Genomic DNA, 8,189 nt, shown 5'->3' on the forward strand with positions numbered 1-8,189 from the left:
TGTACTAAACAGCACACTAACTCCTACACCCTATCTCCTACACCCTATCTCCTACACCCTATCTCCTACACCATATCTCCTACACACTAACTCCTACACACTAACTCCTACACCCTATCTCCTACACCCTATCTCCTACATCCTATCTCCTACACCCTATCTCCTACACCCTATCTCCTACACACTAACTCCTACACCCTATCTCCTACACCCTACCTCCTACACCCTATCTCCTACACACTAACTCCTACACCCTAACTCCTACACCCTATATCCTACACCCTATCTCCTACACCCTATCTCCTACACCCTATCTCCTACACCCTATCTCCTACACACTAACTCCCACACCCTATCTCCTACACCCTATCTCCTACACCCTATCTCCTACACACTAACTCCTACACCCTATCTCCTACATAGGGCACTACTTGAGGTCCATCGTAGTCAGTTGGTAGAGCCATCAGAACACTGTGATTGATATGGTAGAGCGTGGAGCTCGTAACTCCAGAACAATGTGATTGATATGGTAGAGCGTGGAGCTCGTAACTCCAGAACAATGTGATTGATATGGTAGAGCGTGGAGCTCGTAACTCCAGAACAATGTGATTGATATGGTAGAGCGTGGAGCTCGTAACTCCAGAACAATGTGATTGATATGGTAGAGCGTGGAGCTCGTAACTCCAGAACAACGTGATTGATATGGTAGAGCGTGGAGCTCGTAACTCCAGAACAACGTGATTGATATGGTAGAGCGTGGAGCTCGTAACTCCAGAACAACGTGATTGATATGGTAGAGCGTGGAGCTCGTAAGTCCAGAACCAGAACAACTCCAGAACAACGTGATTGATATGGTAGAGCGTGGAGCTCGTAACTCCAGAACAACGTGATTGATATGGTAGAGCGTGGAGCTCGTAACTCCAGAACAACGTGATTGATATGGTAGAGCGTGGAGCTCGTAACTCCAGAACAACGTGGTTGATATGGTAGAGCGTGGAGCTCGTAACTCCAGAACAACGTAACTCCAGATTGATATGGTAGAGCGTGGAGCTCGTAACTCCAGAACAACGTGATTGATATGGTAGAGCGTGGAGCTCGTAACTCCAGAACAACGTGATTGATATGGTAGAGCGTGGAGCTCGTAACTCCAGAACAACGTGATTGATATGGTAGAGCGTGGAGCTCGTAACTCCAGAACAACGTGATTGATATGGTAGAGCGTGGAGCTCGTAACTCCAGAACAACGTGATTGATATGGTAGAGCGTGGAGCTCGTAACTCCAGAACAACGTGATTGATATGGTAGAGCGTGGAGCTCGTAACTCCAGAACAACGTGATTGATATGGTAGAGCGTGGAGCTCGTAACTCCAGAACAACGTGATTGATATGGTAGAGCGTGGAGCTCGTAACTCCAGAACAACGTGGTTGATATGGTATAGCGTGGAGCTAGTAACTCCAGAACAACGTGGTTGATATGGTAGAGCGTGGAGCTCGTAACTCCAGAACAACGTGATTGATATGGTAGAGCGTGGAGCTCGTAACTCCAGAACAACGTGATTGATATGGTAGAGCGTGGAGCTCGTAACTCCAGAACAACGTGATTGATATGGTAGAGCGTGGAGCTCGTAACTCCAGAACAACGTGATTGATATGGTAGAGCGTGGAGCTCGTAACTCCAGAACAACGTGATTGATATGGTAGAGCGTGGAGCTCGTAACTCCAGAACAACGTGATTGATATAGAGCGTGGAGTAACTCCAGAACAACGTGGTTGATATGGTATAGCGTGGAGCTCGTAACTCCAGAACAACGTGGTTGATATGGTAGAGCGTGGAGTAACTCCAGAACAACGTGATTGATATGGTAGAGCGTGGAGCTCGTAACTCCAGAACAACGTGATTGATATGGTAGAGCGTGGAGCTCGTAACTCCAGAACAACGTGATTGATATGGTAGAGCGTAGTAACTCCAGAACAACGTGATTGATATGGTAGAGCGTGGAGCTCGTAACTCCAGAACAACGTGATTGATATGGTAGAGCGTGGAGTAACTCCAGAACAACGTGATTGATATGGTAGAGCGTGGAGCTCGTAACTCCAGAACAACGTGATTGATATGGTAGAGCATGGAGCTCGTAACTCCAGAACAACATGATTGATATGGTAGAGCATTGACTCCAGAACAACGTGATTGATATGGTAGAGCGTGGAGCTCGTAACTCCAGAACAACGTGATTGATATGGTAGAGCATGGAGCTCGTAACTCCAGAACAATGTGATTGATATGGTAGAGCATAGTCCCGGAACCACCAGCACAGACAATGAATGTACAGATGACCTGTAAGTCGTAATGGATAAACAGAGTCTGCTATATATATATATTTTTTTAAATATATTTTTTTACCTTTAAAGTCAGCTAAGAACACATTCTTATTTTCAATGACGTCCTGGGAACAGTGGGTTAACTGTTCAGGGGCAGAACGACAGATTCGTACCTTGTCAGCTCAGGGGTTTGAACTCACAACCTTCCGGTTACTAATCCAACGCTCTAACCACTAGGCTACGCTGCCGCCCCATATGGCACATGTAGAATTATAGCAGGTTACAGCTTTGGACTGAATCCAGAACGGCACACTATTCCCATAATGTGGAACCTAATTGAATCCAGAACGGCACACTATTCCCATAATGTGGAACCTAATCGAATCCAGAACGGCACACTATTCCCATAATGTGGAACCTAATTGAATCCAGAACGGCACACTATTCCCATAATGTGGAACCTAATTGAATCCAGAACGGCACACTATTCCCATAATGTGGAACCTAATTGAATCCAGAACGGCACACTATTCCCATAATGTGGAACCTAATCGAATCCAGAACGGCACACTATTCCCATAATGTGGAACCTAATTGAATCCAGAACGGCACACTATTCCCATAATGTGGAACCTAATTGAATCCAGAACGGCACACTATTCCCATAATGTGGAACCTAATTGAATCCAGAACGGCACACTATTCCCATAATGTGGAACCTAATTGAATCCAGAACGGCACACTATTCCCATAATGTGGAACCTAATCGAATCCAGAACGGCACACTATTCCCATAATGTGGAACCTAATTGAATCCAGAACGGCACTCTATTCTCATAATGTGGAACCTAATTGAATCCAGAACGGCACACTATTCCCATAATGTGGAACCTAATTGAATCCAGAACGGCACTCTATTCTCCTAATGTGGAACCTAATTGAATCCAGAATGGCACACTATTCCCATAATGTGGAACCTAATTGAATCCAGAATGGCACACTATTCCCAAATTGTAGAACGTTATTGAATCCAGAATGGCACACTATTCCCTTAATGTGGAACCTAATTGAATCCAGAACGGCACTCTATTCCCATAATGTGGAACCTAATTGAATCCAGAATGGCACACTATTCCCAAATTGTAGAACGTTATTGAATCCAGAATGGCACACTATTCCCATAATGTGGAACCTAATTGAATCCAGAACGGCACACTATTCCCATAATGTGGAACCTAATTGAATCCAGAACGGCACTCTATTCTCATAATGTGGAACCTAATTGAATCCAGAACGGCACACTATTCCCATAATGTGGAACCTAATTGAATCCAGAACGGCACTCTATTCTCATAATGTGGAACCTAATTGAATCCAGAACGGCACACTATTCCCATAATGTGGAACCTAATTGAATGCACTCTATTCTCATAATGTGGAACCATTGAACGGCACACTATTCCCATAATGTGGAACCTAATTGAATCCAGAACGGCACACTATTCCCATAATGTGGAACCTAATTGAATCCAGAACGGCACACTATTCCCATAATGTGGAACCTAATATTCTATTCTCATAATGTGGAACCTAATTGAATCCAGAACGGCACTCTATTCCCATAATGTGGAACCTAATTGAATCCAGAATGGCACACTATTCCCAAATTGTAGAACGTTATTGAATCCAGAATGGCACACTATTCCCATAATGTGGAACCTAATTGAATCCAGAACGGCACACTATTCCCATAATGTGGAACCTAATTGAATCCAGAACGGCACTCTATTCTCATAATGTGGAACCTAATTGAATCCAGAACGGCACACTATTCCCATAATGTGGAACCTAATTGAATCCAGAACGGCACTCTATTCTCATAATGTGGAACCTAATTGAATCCAGAACGGCACACTATTCCCATAATGTGGAACCTAATTGAATCCAGAACGGCACTCTATTCTCATAATGTGGAACCTAATTGAATCCAGAATGGCACACTATTCCCATAATGTGGATGAGACGGCACTCTATTCTCCTAATGTGGAACCTAATTGAATCCAGACCTGTCATCAGTAGTCTATACTAGGATGAGACACAGAACTGTCGTCAGTAGTCTATACTAGGATGAGACACAGAACTGTCATCAGTAGTCTATACTAGGATGAGACACAGACCTGTCATCAGTAGTCTATACTAGGATGAGATACAGACCTGTCATCAGTAGTCTATACTAGGATGAGATAAATACCTGTCATCAGTAGTCTATACTAGGATGAGATTCAGACCTGTCATCAGTAGTCTATACTAGGATGAGATACAGACCTGTCATCAGTAGTCTATACTAGGATGAGATACAGACCTGTCATCAGTAGTCTATACTAGGATGAGATACAGACCTGTCATCAGTAGTCTATACTAGGATGAGATAAATACCTGTCATCAGTAGTCTATACTAGGATGAGATACAGACACAGACATGTCATCAGTAGTCTATACTAGGATGAGATAAATACCTGTCATCAGTAGTCTATACTAGGATGAGATTCAGACCTGTCATCAGTAGTCTATACTAGGATGAGATACAGACCTGTCATCAGTAGTCTATACTAGGATGAGATTCAGACCTGTCATCAGTAGTCTATACTAGGATGAGATACAGACCTGTCATCAGTAGTCTATACTAGGATGAGATACAGACCTGTCATCAGTAGTCTATACTAGGATGAGATACAGACCTGTCATCAGTAGTCTATACTAGGATGAGATACAGATACAGGCCTGTCATCAGTAGTCTATACTAGGATGAGATACAGACCTGTCATCAGTAGTCTATACTAGGATGAGATACAGACCTGTCATCAGTAGTCTATACTAGGATGAGATACAGACCTGTCATCAGTAGTCTATACTAGGATGAGATACAGACCTGTCATCAGTAGTCTATACTAGGATGAGATACAGACCTGTCATCAGTAGTCTATACTAGGATGAGATTCAGACCTGTCATCAGTAGTCTATACTAGGATGAGATGTCATCAGTAGTCTATACTAGGATGAGATTCAGACACAGACCTGTCATCAGTAGTCTATACTAGGATGAGATACAGACCTGTCATCAGTAGTCTATACTAGGATGAGATACAGAACTGTCATCAGTAGTCTATACTAGGATGAGATACAGACCTGTCATCAGTAGTCTATACTAGGATGAGATTCAGACCTGTCATCAGTAGTCTATACTAGGATGAGATACAGACACAGACCTGTCATCAGTAGTCTATACTAGGATGAGATACAGACACAGACCTGTCATCAGTAGTCTATACTAGGATGAGATACAGAACTGTCATCAGTAGTCTATACTAGGATGAGATTCAGACCTGTCATCAGTAGTCTATACTAGGATGAGATACAGAACTGTCATCAGTAGTCTATACTAGGATGAGATTCAGACCTGTCATCAGTAGTCTATACTAGGATGAGATTCAGACCTGTCATCAGTAGTCTATACTAGGATGAGATTCAGACCTGTCATCAGTAGTCTATACTAGGATGAGATACAGACACAGACCTGTCATCAGTAGTCTATACTAGGATGAGATACAGATACAGACCTGTCATCAGTAGTCTATACTAGGATGAGATACAGACACAGACCTGTCATCAGTAGTCTATACTAGGATGAGATACAGATACAGACCTTGGGGCCTTGAACCTACAGCGCTGATGTCATGACTACTGCCCTGATGTCATAACTACTGATGTCATAACTACAGCCCTGATGTCATAACTACAGCCCTGATGTCATAACTACAGCCCTGATGTCATAACTACAGCCCTGATGTCATGACTACAGCCCTGATGTCATGACTACAGCCCTGATGTCATGACTACAGCCCTGATGTCATGACTACATCCCTGATGTCATGACTACAGCCCTGATGTCATGACTACAGCCCTGATGTCATGACTACAGCCCTGATGTCATGACTACAGCACTGATGTCATGACTACAGCACTGATGTCATGACTACAGCCCTGATGTCATGACTACAGCCCTGATGTCATGACTACAGCCCTGATGTCATGACTACAGCCCTGATGTCATGACTACAGCCCTGATGTCATGACTACATCCCTGATGTCATAACTACAGCACTGATGTCATGACTACAGCACTGATGTCATGACTACAGCCCTGATGTCATGACTACAGCCCTGGTGTCATGACTACAGCCCTGATGTCATGACTACAGCCCTGATGTCATGAGTACAGCCCTGATGTCATGACTACAGCCCTGATGTCATGACTACAGCCCTGATGTCATGAGTACAGCACTGATGTCATGACTACAGCACTGATGTCATGACTACAGCACTGATGTCATGAGTACAGCACTGATGTCATGACTACATCCCTGATGTCATGACTACAGCCCTGATGTCATGACTACAGCCTGATGTTATGAATACAGCCCTGATGTCATGACTACAGCCCTGATGTCATGACTACAGCCCTGATGTCATGATACATCCCTGATGTCATAACTACAGCCCTGATGTTATGAATACAGCCCTGATGTCATGACTACAGCCCTGATGTCATGAGTACAGCCCTGATGTCATGACTACATCCCTGATGTCATGACTACAGCCCTGATGTTATGAATACAGCCCTGATGTTATGACTACAGCCCTGATGTCATGAGTACAGCACTGATGTCATGACTACAGCCTGATGACATAACTACAGCCCTGATGTCATAACTACAGCCCTGATGTCATGACTACAGCCCTGATGTCATGACTACAGCCCTGATGTCATGACTACAGCCCTGATGTCATGACTACAGCCCTGATGTCATGAGTACAGCACTGATGTCATAACTACAGCCCTGATGTCATGACTACAGCCCTGATGTCATGACTACAGCCCTGATGTCATGACTACAGCCCTGATGTCATGACTACAGCCCTGATGTCATGACTACAGCCCTGATGTCATGAATACAGCCCTGATGTCATGACTACAGCCCTGATGTCATGAGTACAGCACTGATGTCATGACTACAGCCCTGATGTCATAACTACAGCCCTGATGTCATAACTACAGCCCTGATGTCATGACTACAGCCCTGATGACATAACTACAGCCCTGATGTCATAACTACAGCCCTGATGTCATAACTACAGCCCTGATGTCATGACTACAGCCCTGATGTCATAACTACAGCCCTGATGTCATAACTACAGCCCTGATGTCATGACTACAGCCCTGATGTCATGAGTACAGCACTGATGTCATGACTACAGCCCTGATGTCATGACTACAGCCCTGATGTCATGACTACAGCCCTGATGTCATGACTACAGCACTGATGTCATGACTACAGCACTGATGTCATGACTACAGCACTGATGTCATGACTACATCCCTGATGTCATGACTACATCCCTGATGTCATGACTACAGCCCTGATGTCATGACTACAGCCCTGATGTCATGACTACAGCCCTGATGTCATGACTACAGCCCTGATGTCATGACTACAGCCCTGATGTCATGACTACAGCCCTGATGTCATGACTACAGCCCTGATGTCATGACTACAGCCCTGATGTCATGAGTACAGCCCTGATGTCATGACTACAGCCCTGATGTCATGACTACAGCCCTGATGTCATGACTACAGCCCTGATGTCATGACTACAGCCCTGATGTCATGACTACAGCCCTGATGTCATGACTACAGCCCTGATGTCATGACTACAGCACTGATGTCATGACTACAGCACTGATGTCATGACTACAGCACTGATGTCATGACTACATCCCTGATGTCATGACTACATCCCTGATGTCATGA

Source organism: Oncorhynchus keta, chromosome 16, assembly GCF_023373465.1.
Source record: "Oncorhynchus keta strain PuntledgeMale-10-30-2019 chromosome 16, Oket_V2, whole genome shotgun sequence".
In the NCBI taxonomy this organism is placed as follows: domain Eukaryota; kingdom Metazoa; phylum Chordata; class Actinopteri; order Salmoniformes; family Salmonidae; genus Oncorhynchus; species Oncorhynchus keta.